Source organism: Lagopus leucura, unplaced genomic scaffold (genome assembly GCF_019238085.1).
Source record: "Lagopus leucura isolate 7727_CA_CO unplaced genomic scaffold, USGS_WTPT01 Super-Scaffold_100157, whole genome shotgun sequence".
Lineage (NCBI taxonomy): Eukaryota > Metazoa > Chordata > Aves > Galliformes > Phasianidae > Lagopus > Lagopus leucura.
The window spans coordinates 45831998-45848718 of record NW_024962334.1 but is presented as its reverse complement, the minus strand read 5'-3'; the positions used below and the strand labels follow the sequence as shown (position 1 = coordinate 45848718).

Here is a 16721-nt window from a genome sequence, read left to right as displayed (position 1 = left end):
GATCAGTTGGTATCACAAAGAGCCACTTATCTCTGCTGATATTGTGGCAGCCTAGACACTCAGTTTACATGTAGACACAGATGTTCAGACACCTCCATGTAAAAGTCTTGTTTTCAAACTATGGACAGAGTTATTGATGGCACTGAGGAATGAGACATCCTCACGTGAGCTGGGATATTCATCTTTTCTAAAGGTGCTTGACTTGACATCCTTGACTCTCAGTCAGTTTGCAAGGAAGTTCTGTGGGTCAAGATTGCAGACCAACTAGAAGCTGGTGAAGTTGACTTAAATAAAATACAGGTTAGTCTGCACTGCAAGGCTGTATAGTCAGTTTTTGTTACTAAACGTGTGGTATCAGGGATTTTTAAAGGCATAAACTTTTGCTTTGCAGAGGCCCACAGTACTGCTTATGGTAAGAAATATGCTCCACATATCTCCTAGCAAGCAATACACTTTCTTATTATGATCCAAGAAAGCTACTTTGTTCTCAAGGAGTAAGGAATATGTAATGAATGCATGATAAATTTTACTTAATGAAAATAATCCAGTTAGTTGTGTTTGATTTATTTGTCAGACTGATCAGTATTTATCTTTGTTTCTTGCAGAAGGAGCAGGAGAAAAGTAATAAAGATGGAAACATTTTGGTCTGCTATAAACTACATGAAACCAGATTAATATGATAGTGGCAACTGAGACAGACATTGTTAATTAACAACAGCTAGAATAGGCAGAGAGCAATGGTCTGTGATGAAATAAATAGAACTTCATAGCAGTAGTGAAAGTGTTGTAGGGCACCAGATATCCACAGCAAAAGCCTGGTGCTCATACTTCTTTCTGGAGCTTGGCTTCCATGGCCGTATTCCCATGTTCAGTTTCTTTCCCAAAATCATTGTGGCATTTGAACGTTTTGAAGCAGAAAGATGTATATTGTTCTTCACTGAGTATAAGCGTTGTGCTGATGTGGTAAGAGCTGTACAGAAAGACCTTCATTTTTGGGTCAGTAAAGACAGGAAAAGATAAAATCCCAGGGCTTGGAGCAAAGCACAGACCTACATGTGCTTATCTTCTTGAAACCAGCTAAAGTTTAAATCTTTAAAGAGCAATTGTATCCCAAAATATCATCTGTGGATATCCCAAAATACCATTTTATCCAGTTGCTAGGTCTGGCCATGGCCACCTTGTGATAATCTAATCACATGTTGACTGTGTAATTGCCCATGCAGGGTGAGGATTTAGTTTGCTTTGGAGAAAAAGGAAACTACAGTGTTTTCTTAGTAATTTGTTTATGTCTTAGTGGGCTAATAGAATGGAAAATGGTTCTTGGATCATATGCTTCGTGCGCACCTCTATCTCTTTTCTCAAATAGACAAGTCCTTTTAGACTTTGATATGAGACAAAAATAATAGCAGGAGGGAATTAGTGAAGGAAAAACAGATTCTAAGGGGAAATTTCACACTTGCCTGTGGACCTTACTCTCACAGGAACACACTTGGATGAGGATTCATGACAATTAGTGTCTGTTCATGATTAGTTACTGAGCCTGATAGAGGCAAACCCACTCAACAGTGCATTATGGGGCTCTCAGACCTTGGTTGTGGTCTTGCATTTTCTCCCCAGACTTGTAGCTTTGCTTTCTAGGAAAACCATCCAGAAGCCTGGGCACCATGAGGCTGACCCTCCAACCATCTGCACTAACAGCAGTAGCCTGCTGGCTCCTTGTTATGCACAGCACATGGTGATATTCTTGCAAGAAGGACCTCTGCTTAGCAGCTACACTGCAGAAGACTCAATTTACTGGCTATGTCTTAAAATCTTTCACTGTAGCGCTGAGAGTAATGGGAATATGCTTTTCTGCTGGCCTGCTTGCTGCTGATTTGACACTGTGCCACGTGGGGGAGGTGTTGGAAATAGGCAAATACTGCAGAATTAAAAAATATATATTAAAAAAAAATATATCACTCTGAGTTGAAAGGGAAGAGAGCCAGGAAGGGAAATACCTTGGGCAGAGAATTAGACTACTTCAGTATCAAAGCCAACAGCTCCTTGTTTTAATATTTAAAACCCAGGAGAGTGGAGGGGAAGGATGCTGAGAACGGGTGAGATTTTTCAAAGGCACCCAATTTCCAGTGCTTTTCCCTGTGTGCATTTTTCTAGTGAATATTCAGTTTGATGTGACGTTTGGTCACCCAGGAGAACATTTACACATCCAACCTCAAATTACTGAAAAGCTTGAGCTGGAAAATGTAGTGTGGGGAGAGGTTGGAAGGGGAGGTGACACCAACCCCTAAAGCCAAAATCCAGCATTCATCATTCATGCTTTTCTTACCAGAAACCAAAGTATAATGTTTCACTCTGGATCAAAGGAGTTGTTCAGGGCATCTGGAGAAGATAAAAAGGGGAGGCATTTTATGATATATTTACCCAAATAAGGGTTATAGGGAAGAGTTGTGCAACAAAAGAGGAGGCAGTTGGCACAACCTTTTGGACATAAGGAAAAAGTTCTCCCTCATGAGACTGCTGAAGCACAAGAAGAGGATCCCAGAGAGTGAAGTTTCAGTCCTTGGAGACAATAAATACTCGATGGAGTAAGGACCTGAGCAACTAGAGCTAACCTTGATCCTTGACTTGCTTTGATCAGAGCACTGAGCTGCAGACCTCCAGAAGTCCCTGCCAACCCAAATTACTCTTTAGTTCTATGAAGCTGTGACAGAGATTGAATAAAACAAAGGGGAAAAATTCCCCATTTGTTTTACTCTCTTCAGCACAGCTGGAAACTGGTGCTGTTGTGCTTTGCCATGTCTTTTGCTTTTGATATGTCTGACTGATACAGGTACTAATATCCATTGCAGCTGCTTTACTTGATCATTAAGCTTATCTGAAGCTCTTTCAGTCAGTGATGCTCTCTGCACCAGTGACAATGAAATGAATTGCACTGCAAGGAGAAGCACTCTAACTGCATTTTGCTGCATTGCCAACACTTACAGGGGTATCTTTTGAAGCTACTGGGACAGGGGAACAAATAAGACAAAAAGCCAGGCAAGGTGCAGTGTTCCAGGTCTACAAGCCCACCATAAGTTAGCTCATGTTCATTGGGAGACTTGCAGATAGCTGTTGAATTGGGGGGCTACATGAACATGGATCTGCTCTCCTAACCCATTTTGATAGGAATGATAGATTCTGAGGTTCTAAGACTAGGTATAGGAGGTCAGATCCTGTTATACAACACAACAGCATGATAGTCCACCTGTCTCTGGTAAGGAGCAGCGTCCAGGTCTTCTTCTCAGTAAGCGACAATGTATTTTTGCCTGTTTTGGTTTCACTTGGAGGCAGGGAGGCACAGGGTCTTTCTCTTCCTGCAAAACCTTCAGACTTTGTCATTCTTCATTTGTGTGAGGATTTGACTTGGCACCACAGGCAGGAAAATGAAGCAGTATATGGCATCAGGTATTAACAAGGTGTTAATGCTTGCACATTTGGATACTGTGGGACTCTGCACCTGATCTGATTCACTGAACATTCCTGGATGGACTTTGGTGCAAGGTCCCATCCCTCTATGTAATGAAAGTTTAGGAAGGGGCCAGGATGCACAGTTAAGTGAAGCTCTTGCTGCAGCAGGTCTCTCTGCACCCCCAAAGGCCCTGTTTGAGTGGATCCAGAAAGCTTTTGTCCCAAATATTTACAGTTTGCTGCTAAAAGGAACTGCTGAGTGTGACTCGAGACACCTTTTTGCCCTAGGGTCATGCAGAACAACACAAGGGAGCTGCTCTTCCTGCCAGGCTGCTCTCTGCCTGTGGAGGGGATGAAAGGAAACCAACTACAGACAGCAGATGCTCATTATTTTACTTAGGGCAGCCCTCTGCAGGGGGAGGGGGCAGGGGAAGAACCTGTAGCAGACAGGCCAGCTGAAAGCTCTGCTGAGGAGCAGCCTTCCTACAGCCATGGGAAGGGATGCGACGTGTAGCAGCCAGGCCTTGCCCACATGCTGTGTTGCTGCAGTGAGGTCCAGCCCTTGTTTGCTGGCAGTCTCAGCATCTGCTTTGACTTTGCTGCAGCCACTGAGAAGAGTGGGGAGATGGTCCTTTGTCACTTATTAGAGGAGGATACATCTCTGGAGCTGTGGAAGCCTTCAGTGAATCACTCTGTTCCTGCCTGGCGCTGCTCTTCTGTGGTTTCAAAAGAAACGGTGCAAAAATATTCATTCTTTTATTCCTAGTCTGTCCCTATAGGATTTTATTGGTGTCTCTCCTCTTAAATTCTGAGACTTTTTCCTGGCTTAAAGGTAGCTGGTAATTGACTTACAGCTTCCTCTCCACAGGAAATTACTGTATCATGTTCCCTTTTATGCTGCTGCGTTGTGGAAACTTTCCAGTGGATTTTAGGGGAAAAGAATAATAAAAAGGTGAGAGCAGGACAGAAATCTACCTCTGGCTCTGGATTTGCTGTGGTTCACAAAGGATCTGGTTTTGTTCTGATGAAGAATGTCACTGAAAGGAGATGCAGTGTGTTCATGGACATCACAGCTCTTGTAGGGACCTTCACTTGGATCTACACAACTGTTCTTCCTGAAGTTTTCTTGAAAGGTCACTATTGCTTTCGCAAATGGTGTTGTTTCTCCTGGTCTGTTCCTAGAGCACATAGAACCATGAAGGTTGGAAAAGACCAATAAGATCATCTAGCCCAACCATCCACCCATCATCACCATGCCCAGAAGGGCTAAGAGGAAGAGAAAGGTCCTTACATTCAGTCTCCCCATCCTTGGAGACACTGAAGGTCAGCTTGCGTGCGGCTCTGAACAACCTGATTGTGCTGTAGATGTCCATGTTCACTGCAGGGCTTCCAATGCTCAAAACTCATACTTTCAATACAGGAATCATACTAACAAACCTACAGGAGCAGGCAGCCAATGCTAACCATATTAGCTAAAATTACAAGGACTTGCAGGCTTCATTTGTCAGGGCAAAAGTGATCTCTGGGGATGGTCAGGAAGGCTGTTTCCCCTGTGGAACAAGATTATACAAGCAGGTGCACGAAGCAGGTTTTATGACTGTAGCACAGTAACAGCTGGAGGCCCCAGCACGGGATCAGGTTTCTTGGCTTGGCCCAAGATTATACATTACCAGAGGGACTGCCAGAGATGTGCGATCTGGTTCAGATCAGATAAGAACATCTGCCTCCTCCTGCTGCCCTCAGTGGATGATTTGTCAAAACTGGCTCCCAGCGTGATGCTGCTGGAGCTGAGCACCATTCACCCTGCAGGTAGCTTGCTCCAGTGTGTTGCAAAGCATTGGACCCACTGGGACTTCTTTCCCATGGCCAAAGCTGCACGTGGTGGAGCTGGTGAAGGAGGCACCTCCATCGTTCATTGTGTGAATGTCCAGCTTCATTGTCCAGCTTCCCTCTTCATGGCCCCAGCAAAAATGGGCAGCTTCCACCTGACCGTAAAATACTTTTTTCTTCTGTTTGGTTGTGTGCAGATGGACACTTGTTGTGGTACAGGAATGTATAGACCACATGGCCAATTGGATGTGTCACATAACTTGAGTATCTCTAGATTGACAGGGAAGCTCGCTAAGAAGCTGTTCCCCTGTTATCTGGCTCTACTTTACCTCTTTCTACTGATACACTGATTGTGAGAAATCTGATCCGATAAATGATCTTGATAGGAATCAGATTTGGCAGAAATAAAGCTGTAAGTAGGAAGACCAGTGACTTGCTCTGCATAATGCCCAGATGAGAATGGCTCCTATTCCACAAGCCTCTGAGGGATATCATTAACCAACATTTTCATTTTGATAGGACGAGAGGGAATGGCCTCAAGCTGTGCCAGGGGAGGTGAGGTTGGATATTAGGAACAACTTCTCCAAAAGAGTGGCTAGACAGGTGTTCCAGAACTGTAGAGACATGGTACTGAGGGACATGGTCAGTAGACAATATTGGTGGTAAGTGGACAATTGAACTTGACGACCCTAGAGGTCTTTTCCAACCTTAATGATTCTATAAATCTTTGAAAGCAAAAAGTCAACTCTGCCCAAAATCTCCATGATCTATTCATGAATGGGCCCTAAGAGTCCTTCAGCATATTGCTAAATAAATGACCAAGACCTGACATGGGGAGATGACTGCAATATTGCCAGGTTGGAATTTTGAGAAGCTCTGCAGGTGACATGATGTTCACATCTGAATGATGTCAGGGAAATTTTTCACCCACAGGGCTGTGAGTCGCTGGCGCAGGCAGCTCATAGAGCTGTGGGTGCCCCATCCCTGGAGGTGCTCAGGGCCAGGCTGGATAAGGAGCCCCCCCTGAACTGGTGGGGGGCAACCAGCCCATGACAGAGACTTGGAAATGGATGGGCTTTAAGCTGCTTTCCAAGCCAATCCATTCTGTGATTCTATGATTCTGTGAACACACTGATCCAACTTCATAAGATGCTGTGGGAAGAATAAACAGCAAAGCCATGGGGAAGTTTCACACCAGCAAACAGGGGTGGCAGCTTCCAACTACCAGGGTTCCTCTAGGATTCTTGTCAAATTGTCGCAACCATTCAGCAAAGAAGCTGGAGAATAAAAGTCTATGACCATAATAGAGCACTGTAATTTAGGGCCATAACTCCTGGGACTGTTGCTGAAGACTCAGGCAGGGACTGCTGGAGAGCCATGGCATGCAGTGTGTTGACCTGAGGGCAGCTCAGAGGGAGGCATGTGGCCATGGCCTGGCAGGGTGGGGAAGTGCTTGGGAAGCCGCTGGGGTTTGCTGGAGTTTTATCTTCTCCAAGATGCCTTGGCTGTACACACAGGACATGGCGTGCTGCCACACTTGGAGATGCCACTGCCAGGGCTGAGCCGAGGCTGTGGCACGTGTGTTGGGGCAGGGCTGGGCTGACCTCTCTGGAGCTGCTGGAAGTGGGATTGCCAGCAGGCTGGGAGGAGACCTTTAGATCTGAGAGCAGCCAGAGGGGATGTGCATCAGTGTATTTCACTCACTGGTCCCCACAGCAGCACAAGCCTTCCCATACTGCTATACAGTCCCCAGAATAGACTTGCTGCTTTTCCCAGGGGATTGTCGGACATAACTTGAGAGTTGTCACAGGGACATGGTCTTAGAATCATATAATTATAGGATCATTTGAGTTGGCAGGGGCTCTTAAAGGCTGTCTAGTTCAACTCTCCTGCAATGAACAGGGACGCCCACAGCTCCATCAGGTGTTCAGTGTCCTATCCAGCCTGACCCTGCATGTGTCCAAGGATGGTGCATCCACCACATCTCTGGGCAACCTGTGCCAGTGCCTCACCGCCTTTATTGTAAAAAACATTTTCCTTATATCCAGTCTAAATAACCTCAGTCCTCAGCCTTTCAGAGCTCAATAAATAACCTCAGGCAGTCCTCAGCCTTTCAGAGCTTCAATAAAATATTTCAGGCTAGGTGAGCTCTGGGTTGAGAAACAGCAGCTGAGCACTCTGCATTGCTGCACTTATCTCCTCCCGTGTGCAGTTTTATTCTGGTGCTTGTGTGTCATCCTGATTTAAATACCCTAACAGTGGTGCATCCCCATGGCTCTCGAGAGCCGCCGTCATTTGAGAGGAACTTTGCAAAAAATACAAGCTGTGAAATTTCCTGGTGCTGCCTGGGGTTGCTTAGGAAAAAAGCAGCAAGGAAGAGCTGCTAGCTGCTGTCTTACAGTGCAACAGAGCTGCACGCAGGTTGGCTTCTCCGTGTTATAACTCAGTTAAAGTTGATGAATAACAGGGCTAACAAAATAACAGAAGGTTCTTCCTCAAAGAAGAACAGGAAATTCTGCATGGGCGAGCGCGTGGAGGTGAACAAAGTGTTAAACCCTGGCAGAGCAGCTGCTGCTGACCTTCTGGTCCCAACACCGCTAAACAAAGCTCCTGTTACAGCTGAACTTTAGTACCAACTTCTGCTGCCCAGGGATCCTCGCAAAAGTGCACACTGAGATGCAGCCGGTGCTGTGGGGCTCATGGGTGGTGGTGAAGCTATGGGAGTTGCTGTGTGCTCCCCTAGGTTGTCCCAAAAGCTGTCCTTTGCTGTTGGAGCAGCTTAGGACTTGTGGAGCTAAAGAGTGCTTTCGGGAGCAAGGTGTTCAGTAGTTGCTGATCGATATAATCCCATTAATTTTGTTGAGTTTCTGCTTAGATCTCTGTTCACAGCATCCTGCAGCAATGAGTGCCGTGGGTTAATGATGTGTGCACGGGAAAATGTGCTTCTTTTTGCATTTAATTGTGGTCTTTCTGATTGGTCCTGCTTATAACTGTTGAATATTCATCCTTCCCTTGCTATTCATAGTATTACAATCTCTAATCATAGAATCACAGAATCACAGAATGATAGGGGTTGGAAGGGACCTCTGGATATCATCTAGTCCAATCTCCATCCAAGCAGACTCCTGACAGCAAATTGTACAAGAAAATGTCCAGGTATGTCTTGAGCATCTCCAGGGAAGGAGATTCCAAAACCTCTCTGGGAAGCCTGTCCCAGGGCTCATCACTCTCACAGTAAATAATTTTTTTTGCATGTTTGTATGGAACATAGAAACGTCTCATATCCTACATTTAACACAAGGCATTCTTGCTGCCCTCCAGCCTCATTTCTACAGAAAACAGGATTTGAGGCAATTCCAAGCAGAGGACTCACATCTACAGTCCAGGTTCTTAATGTGACCTAATGATATATGAGAAACATTTTTGAATGATAGCATTTCTCATCCTTCAATGGAACTCATGTTGTAATGCAGGAAAGGAAAAAAGAAAGGAAATATGAAATGGGAAAGGAAGTAGGAAATAGGAGACGGGAAATAGGGAAGGGGAAAAGGAAAAAAGGGAAGGGAAGGGAAGGGAAGGGAAGGGAAGGGAAGAAACACTTTGACTTCAGAGGAGTAAGGAAGGGAGAGCATTAATTTCTGCAGAAGACTTGATAGGAAGGAAGAAGCAGACAGGATTGAGAAGTATGGAGTTGCCCTGATTTTAATCAGGCCCCCAGACCATGAATAAGAGCAGACTGTAAGAAGTATCTTGATGGCTCACCTCCTCTTTAAAAAAATATCAGAGTAGCTTTGAGAAAATCATCCCAAGAAGTAGTTTCAAAGGATCTTCTAAATTCTCTCTGTGACTGTGTCCATCCCTCCATGTGATCATTTGGTCCAAAGACACTGAATTTATCCTGTGAAATAATTAATAAGAATCACCAGACTTTGATGAGGGTGAGGCACAGAACAGAACAATGGGACAAAAGATAACAACTTGGGGTTGAAATAATAAAAAACATCACCTTGATGCATTCTGCATGGAGCTGAGTTCAGTTTTGGTTCCTAGTTCTGATGATTTGAGCTTGAAATTGGCCCTCTGGTGCTCAGAGATTTTTATGCATGCAGCTTACAATGTGACCAGCCTTGTGGTTGTCCCAGATTTACTTTTTGCAAACTCTTGTGTGCCTTGGCCTTACTGCTTCCAAGTTGTTGACATTATACTGACAGAAAGGTGAGGGAGATGGGATCCGTGTTGTTACTGAAGGTGGACATTGCTCTCCATGTAAGCATCTGAAGGTTGTTCTTGGGAGGCAGGTGAGATGGCCGTCAGAGGCTTATGTGATTGCATATGTCAACAGTGATGTGATCAAGGTCAACCTGGGCCCCAAGTTAGCTGGGCATCTGGAAGGATAAGAACCTAATTGCTTAGGAACTGGGAAGCTCTGGGCTTTCTTGTTCCCAGCCCAGTGGTAAGAATATCCCAAAGTAGTTGAGCTCCCATGTGCATGGCTTGCAGGCTTTTGCGAACAGGACAAGCAAATTATCATTTTAGATCATTCTGGGCATGGATTCACCCTCCAAAGGCAGTACAACACCTAGATTATTGACATCTGGGTACCCATCTCAGCATCCAGCCAGGGGAGAGAGGAAGCGGTCACTTTGCCATATATTTGTTAAAACTTGCATGCTGTAGCTTAGACCAAACTGCCTTCTGTGGAAACTGGTTTCATCACAGCTTCTGCTCTCCTTAAAGCAACATTTATTTTTTGAGCTGGATCTTCACCTTTCACAAGAAGTCCAAACTGATCTGTGCCTCAGGATGTCCATGGGATGGAGTAGGACCACGGCTTGCTTTGGTTACACCACAGATGAGCAATGCAATTTTCACTGCGCATGAAATATTTGCAGCTGAGGCCATAATGTCTGTTGCAAGGAGGTGAGCACCCTGCAAAAGTCACTCTGTGCACTCAGAAGCAGTTGGGCTGCCCCTCTCCCATCAGCTGCATCACGTTGCCAGGACTGCTGGATGAGTCCCTGAGGGTTCTGCCCATTTATGGGTTTTCATGATTTTTTATTGATCTAAGCACAAGAGCTTTATCTCATTCTAGCTTTCCCTTCTCCACAACCACCTGCACCTTTCCCTGGGATTGCAGCTGCTCTTCAGCCGCTGCCCTTGACCACCTGGGACATCAGAGTCAGCCAGCATGTGGGGTGCTGGGGTGCTTAAACGGCTTTGATGAGATGAGCTCAGCTTTGGGAGTCTTTGGGAGCTGCATGGTGATGCTACTCATTCCTGTTCCTTCATAAATCATTGTCTTTTGAAAAAGGATCATAGAATCATAGAATCATTAAATTGGAAAAAACCTCTAAGATCATCCAGTCCAACTGTCCACCTACCACCAATATTGCCCACTAAACCACATCTCTTGAACAACTGCAGGGATGGTGCTGAGAGTGGAGGTGGAGAAGATATTTAGAGAGGTGCCTGCAGCACGCTGAGCCTTTTCTCTGTGTGTGCCTGTCAGGAGAAATTGCTGCAGCTGTCTGGGAGATTTCTTGCCTCCCCCTACCAGATCTGTGTGTAATTGGTGACAGACTGGTACACTGGGATCACGGCTACCCAGGATACAGTGGGAGTCTTTTTGGCATGTTTGGAGCTCCCATCCATCAATCAAGGTCAGGAAGATTCACAAGCTTGGTTGTGCCCCTGCCAGCATTTGTCAGGAGCTGAGATCCGGGTGTCTCTGGCAACAGAGGCCAAGTTTCCAATCTGGATGATGCTGTGCAAAACTGCCAAGAGTGAGCCCTCACCCAGGACCTCTGGAAAGGTGCCTGGGGCATGGCTCATCTGTGTTTCACACCACCCACAGGCCTCCACTCCAGCCCTGCATCTCCAACCGCATGCTACTTTGCTTTGGAAGTACTGGTGACTTGGGTATCCCTGCTGATGCCATCCATCTGTACAGCTGGCATGAGGAACACTTGTCAGCTTATCAGTACCATCTCCACAAATGGAAGAATGTGTTTGGAAGCTGCTCGGTTCCCCAAAGAGCCCTTCAGAGGTGTCGTAGATCCATGATTTTTATCTCTTCCCAATACTCTCTTAAATCTATACTCTGCAGCTCTGTGCAATGTGCTCTTGACAAAAAGAATAGGGAAGAAAATATACCCAAGAGTCCAACCTCTGCTGTTGTTTTGAATGCCATGAATTGCCAGAAGATGTAAGACTAGCAGGAGAGAGGATGGGATGAGTAGAGGTCCATTAGCGATTCCCTACCCCCAGCATATGGCCAATTAAAATTTCTAATTAAGGCACGGTGGGGGTGAAGAAAGGAAGCTCTTGGCCGAAAGTCTCCCTCTTTTTTTTCCTGTATTTCCTTCGATAGCTTTATAAATTTCCCCCCTAAATTAACTAATTAATATCACCTAATCAGTTAATAGAATTAGCTAATTAGATTGCTTAATGGAATTTCTGAAGAGCAGATTTAGAAGCTCTTAAGGAGACTTTAATCACTTTTTGTCTGTGTTCATTCAGCATCTAAGCGCAATCAGTGTTATCAGCAAAACATTTCTGAAAATCACTAATTGGGCTTCATCCTGCTCCAGAGTCACTGCTGCAGTTTCCCAGGTTTTCTGGCTTGTCCCTTCAAATTGTTCTTACCTGCTCCTGATTCCACTGAACACGTACTGCTCTCAGGCTCCCAGTGCAGTATTTCAATGAAATCACCACTGTAAGCACTGCAAAAGTGCTACTTTTGTACCCTCCCTGCAGGATCCTCCCCACAGGCCACAGAGCAGCCCCAGTCAGCAATTATTTGTTCAAGATTGGTTGGTGGAGGGGGGTGAGGGTTTGCCTGTGTTTGCAATGGTGTCCAGCCACAGGTGGGTTGGCTTTGTTGGTCCAGAGCCACTCCGGGTTTGGATCTTAGCCCTTATGATATTTTTTGGCAGTGCAAAGTGAAGGAATGGAGAGCTCTTCTCTGCTCTTGGATTCTTGGGATCCATCCCCAAGTCCAGAATGAGCAAGTAGGAGAAAACAGGCCTAGGAGAGCCCATTTTATTCCTGCCTACTCAACAAGGATCAGATCCTGAGTGACCAGTAGAGCTCCTTGGTCTCACTGGGCTGATGTTCTCCAATCCAATATCTGGAAACATGCAGTGCTGGAAAGGAAGCATGGATCTACTCACCACACCATACTGCTAATGTGGCTTTGAAAGAGTTTCTGAACTTTGTATTTTCCAGCCCCCATCAGCTTGTAACTGGGAAGGCTGTCAACAGCCAGAGCTGAATGTGGGACATGCAGTCCTGGTTTGGGTCCAGGAGTCCAGTGTCTGTCTCAGACAGAGGTTCAACCTGAAGTTTGGGACTCATTTAGTTGTGTTTGCCCTGGGCAAACTGTGCCCACACTGCAGCAAAAATCAGATGGGCACAACTTGAATTGCAGACTCTAATGACAACTTAATCCAGCCTTATTTTTTTGGCACCTTGGCCCAAGATGAAGGTAGCAATCAAAGGCTTTGCTGTTCCCAGCAGCTGCTGTTGTATCAATGCTGATCTGTTCTCACTCTGAGAGCAGTGTGGAGCAGGAGAATGACTTGGTGTCTGCCCCCACCATGCTTTTCCTCTCTGTTAGCTGTCCACATGAGATAATTAAACAATTACACTGCATTAGACTCTTTGTACAATTACATGCCCTAGGAAGCCCTACAAAAGCATTTTTTCGTGTTTATCATGGTGAGCTCCTTCTCCATGGCTGTCTCTGTTGCATTTCAGCCTGTAGCTAACATGGCAGCCTGGATGCAGATCCCATGGATGGCAAGGAGCTCACTGATGTGACCTGGATCTGCAAAGACAACAGGGTTAATTCATCCTGCCTTTGCGGTTCCTTTTCTCCACCTTCTGTGTGGGGGAAAAGCTAGACTGACACTGAACCAGGAGAATGAGCAAACTTCAGCATTCTCAAACTGATTTTCTTCCTGTGTGGGAATGAAAATAAGGCTTTTGAAATGTATTCCTGTAACACATGGCATTTTCTGGAGCTCAGATACTCAAGTCGCTGCCCTGCCTGAAGATCTGGAGGGCAGTTTTATCTCAAACTAAACCAGAAGTGGACTTAAGCCATAAGCCTGGCAAGTCTGAAGGTCTCAGGGTGGTGAGGGGAAGATCAGCCAGGTGAAAGCTAACCCTTCTGAGCAAGCACACTGTGCTGGGACTTGATTAAGTCAGCTATGCAATACCACATTCTCTTAATAAAAATGTCTAGGCAATTACCCTGGGAATTTACCTCCCCTGTTTTCCCCTCTTGCTTGTGGATTTCCTGTGAACAAGCTGAGGCCTCTAGATTTCCTCAGCATCTGGAATTCCTCTGCCATTAACGTTCACAAGTCCTTCTAGGCTGGGATTGCCTGCAAGCCCTGCCCACATAGATATTTTACTGGAGAGGTGATACTGTGTGCTGTGTCGCTGGGCCAAAGTATTGCCAGGATGAGCAATTTACAGCTGATAAGACTTTACCCCATGACGCTGGCTCCAAAAATGTGGAATTGTGCATCAGGAGCAATTTGAAGGGTCTTACAAAGAGATTTATGACAAAATTAGGACTCTTTCATGTAGACATCCCCATTTGATGTTGATATTGTTCTACGTGGAGAAAACCAAGCATTTTAAATAGGGTGATTTTCCTCTTCCCTGGAAGATACAGAGAGAAGCCAATGAATGGTTGCATGATTCTTAGAAAGAAAAACAAACTTACACAAAGATACTGAACTAACAGAAATATTTTGTTGAGAACAGTTGCTCACAAACTCCCCTCAGATCTGAGAGGAAAACATTATCTGAAAGACTTCAGTCCCCAAGACCTGGATCTTGGAGGAACAACACAAGATGTGGGTAATGAACCAACTTTCTCCAGCAAACCATCAGCAATGTTCAAAAGTGACGGACTGTGCTCAAATCACTGCACCTTGCTGTATTGCCAGATATCACAGACCTGTTAGCAATATCTAAGAATTACTGCTGTTTTGAGACTGGGACATCAGTTCATATTATCAGGCATGAATCAGTTTTGCAATGTTAGTGAAAAGTTTCCATCCAATCCAAGGCACCACAACATGTCAATATCATGTGTCAATTGCTCATGGCACAGTGAAGAGAAGCTGCAGGTTTTCTTGGCTCTCGTGTTAGCATGAAGAGTGATGATTGCCTTCTGGCGATGACACTGGTTTCCCTAGCGTGGAAGTAGTGTGATGACTGAACAGCAGCTGATGGGCAGTTCACCCAGTCCACTTCTCCAGTGCCCCAGTTGCTAGAAAATGGTGGACGAGTGTCTTCTTGATCCACATACTTGTGTCCACACGTTTGTGTTCCAGTTCTCTTGATGGACATTGAGGAATGTGTCCATTTATAAAACTTCACTCGTGTACAGCTGCTTGTACTCTGGCATGTGAGTTCATGGAAGCAAAAGGAATATTATTCCGTTTAGCTATTCATGGAGAATTCTTAGCCTGCCAGTTGGATTCCTGTTGTAATTAGTTGGCAGTGGCAAAATTTACTTTGCTAGGAACACCAAAATATTGCTGGAAAACTAAATTGCAAACTGTAAAGTAGGCCAAAAATGCTTAAGAACTACATGATTAGCCCACCTGTAACAGTGACACAATTCAGAGAGAAAAGCAGAAAAATGGGGAAACTGCAATGCTTTAGCAGTACATTATAGGGAATCTTTTTGAGGTAGTGACGTTAGTTTTAATAACCTCTGAAGAATTTTTTTCAGGAACTTGCCCAATTCCTTTATGAGTCCTTGTGCATTTCTAGAATTCAAAACATCCTGCAGCAAGGAGCTACACAGCCCAACTGCACATTGGGTAATGAACCACATCCTTCTGTCTGTGTAAGCCATCTGCCTTCTAGTTTTACTTGTTGGTCTCTAGTTCTTATTACTGGTGAGGACCATGGACACCTGGCCCTTGTTTATCTTCTTTGAGCCATTAATGAATTTTCAGACATCGCAATTCTACCCTCTCCCAATGACTTTCAAAGACAAACAAGTCTTGGCCTGTCTGATCATTTCACAGTGTTATACAAAGTCTGCTCCATAACTGTGCTGTATTTGTCCATTTCAGATGTTTCATAGACACTATTTCATAGGTTGTATATATCTGTGATAGCAAATTTCATGTGAACTTCCGAAAAACTTCATTTTATGACATCATTTTAGAGAGAGGTGGAGACAGAGAATGATGTGAACATACAAGTTCAGTCAGAAAAGTAGTATAGTTGTATATATATATATATATGTATACATGTGTATTAGAAGCTGATCTCTAAACAGTGTTTCCCATTTGTACAGGCTTTCTAAGAAATAAAATGCTTCTTACTTAAAACATTCCTGAAACTGAATACCCAAAGCAAGGTTTAGTTTGTTGTTGAAGTCTTGTTTTGGGGATTGTATGGAATCCTTGAATGGATTGGGCTGAAAGGGACCTTAGAGATCATCCAGTTCCAATCCAATTGGATGGGGCCCTCAGGCTGAATACCTCCAGGGATCACCTCCAGGGATGGAGCACATTGCTCTGGGCAGCCTGTGCTAAAAAATTTCCTCCTGACATCTGTTCTAAACTTCCCCTTTTTACTTAGAACTGTTCTCCTTGTCCTATCACTATCTGTCCATTAAAAAGTCAGTGTCCTTCCTATTTTTAAGCTCTCTTTAAGCCCTGGAGCCTTCTTTTCTCCAGGCTGACCAAGCCTCGCTCCCTCAGCCAATGTAAAATAGTTGACATTGAAAAGCTAAAATATTGCTTTAATGGACATTCCCTCAGTGTGTGCATTTTTGCAGGCACTGACTCCTGCGCTCCTTGAACGCATGAACGTCTTTTAGTTTCCAAAACGGCAAACTTATGTTAACTTTCCCTTAGTTGTGTCACTAACAAAGCTGTGTAAACAAATGACCTGTAGCCATAATCTTCTTCAGTTCCCCCTGTTGATTTCACTCTGCTATTTTTCTGCCAAATCTTCCTTCAGAAATGGAGAAATTTTGAATGCTTCTTGGATGGAGTGAATCAGGGGAGACTGAGAACAGCTTGCTAGTATCTTTCTCATGATCACAGACTGGGGCTAAGGAATACAACCACGTTGATATTTATAAAACATATTCAAGGAATGTTATCCATGAGGTCATGATAGTCTGATTTTGAAAGCTATCTTTTGCAGTGTCACCAGGACAAGTTAGGTGGGGAAGTTCACTGCTGTGTCTTAGAAGCCATTCATGCCATGTCTCCAAGGAGTAGTGCTATTCTGACTTCCCCAGAGACCAGTCTTCTTCCAATGCTATTTGATGTTTTGCTTAATTCATTTGGCACTGTGGCAGTATATATAGGGGTTAGGAAACCTTTATGTCATTACAGATAGAAATGTGCAGGCTAGCAAATAAGGATTATATGGGTTATTCATACTGAGAGATA

The 16721-nt window shown here is 44.6% G+C and overlaps 1 long non-coding RNA gene across 3 annotated transcripts; it reads right to left on the bottom strand.

Moving 5' to 3' along the window:
- Positions 1-577: 577 nt before the first annotated feature.
- On the bottom strand, positions 578-11985 carry LOC122189867. Of its 3 annotated transcripts, none has more exons than XR_006182002.1 (4): positions 11923-11985; positions 9284-9662; positions 9040-9175; positions 578-2379 (listed from the first exon to the last, which is right to left on the bottom strand). It is a non-coding gene; the product is annotated as an uncharacterized LOC122189867 (long non-coding RNA). The 3 variants fall into 3 exon arrangements; XR_006182001.1 differs by lacking the exon at positions 9284-9662 and adding an exon at positions 4423-4625 and having other exon boundaries at positions 11923-11984; XR_006182000.1 differs by lacking the exon at positions 9284-9662 and having other exon boundaries at positions 11923-11984.
- Positions 11986-16721: the final 4736 nt, after the last annotated feature.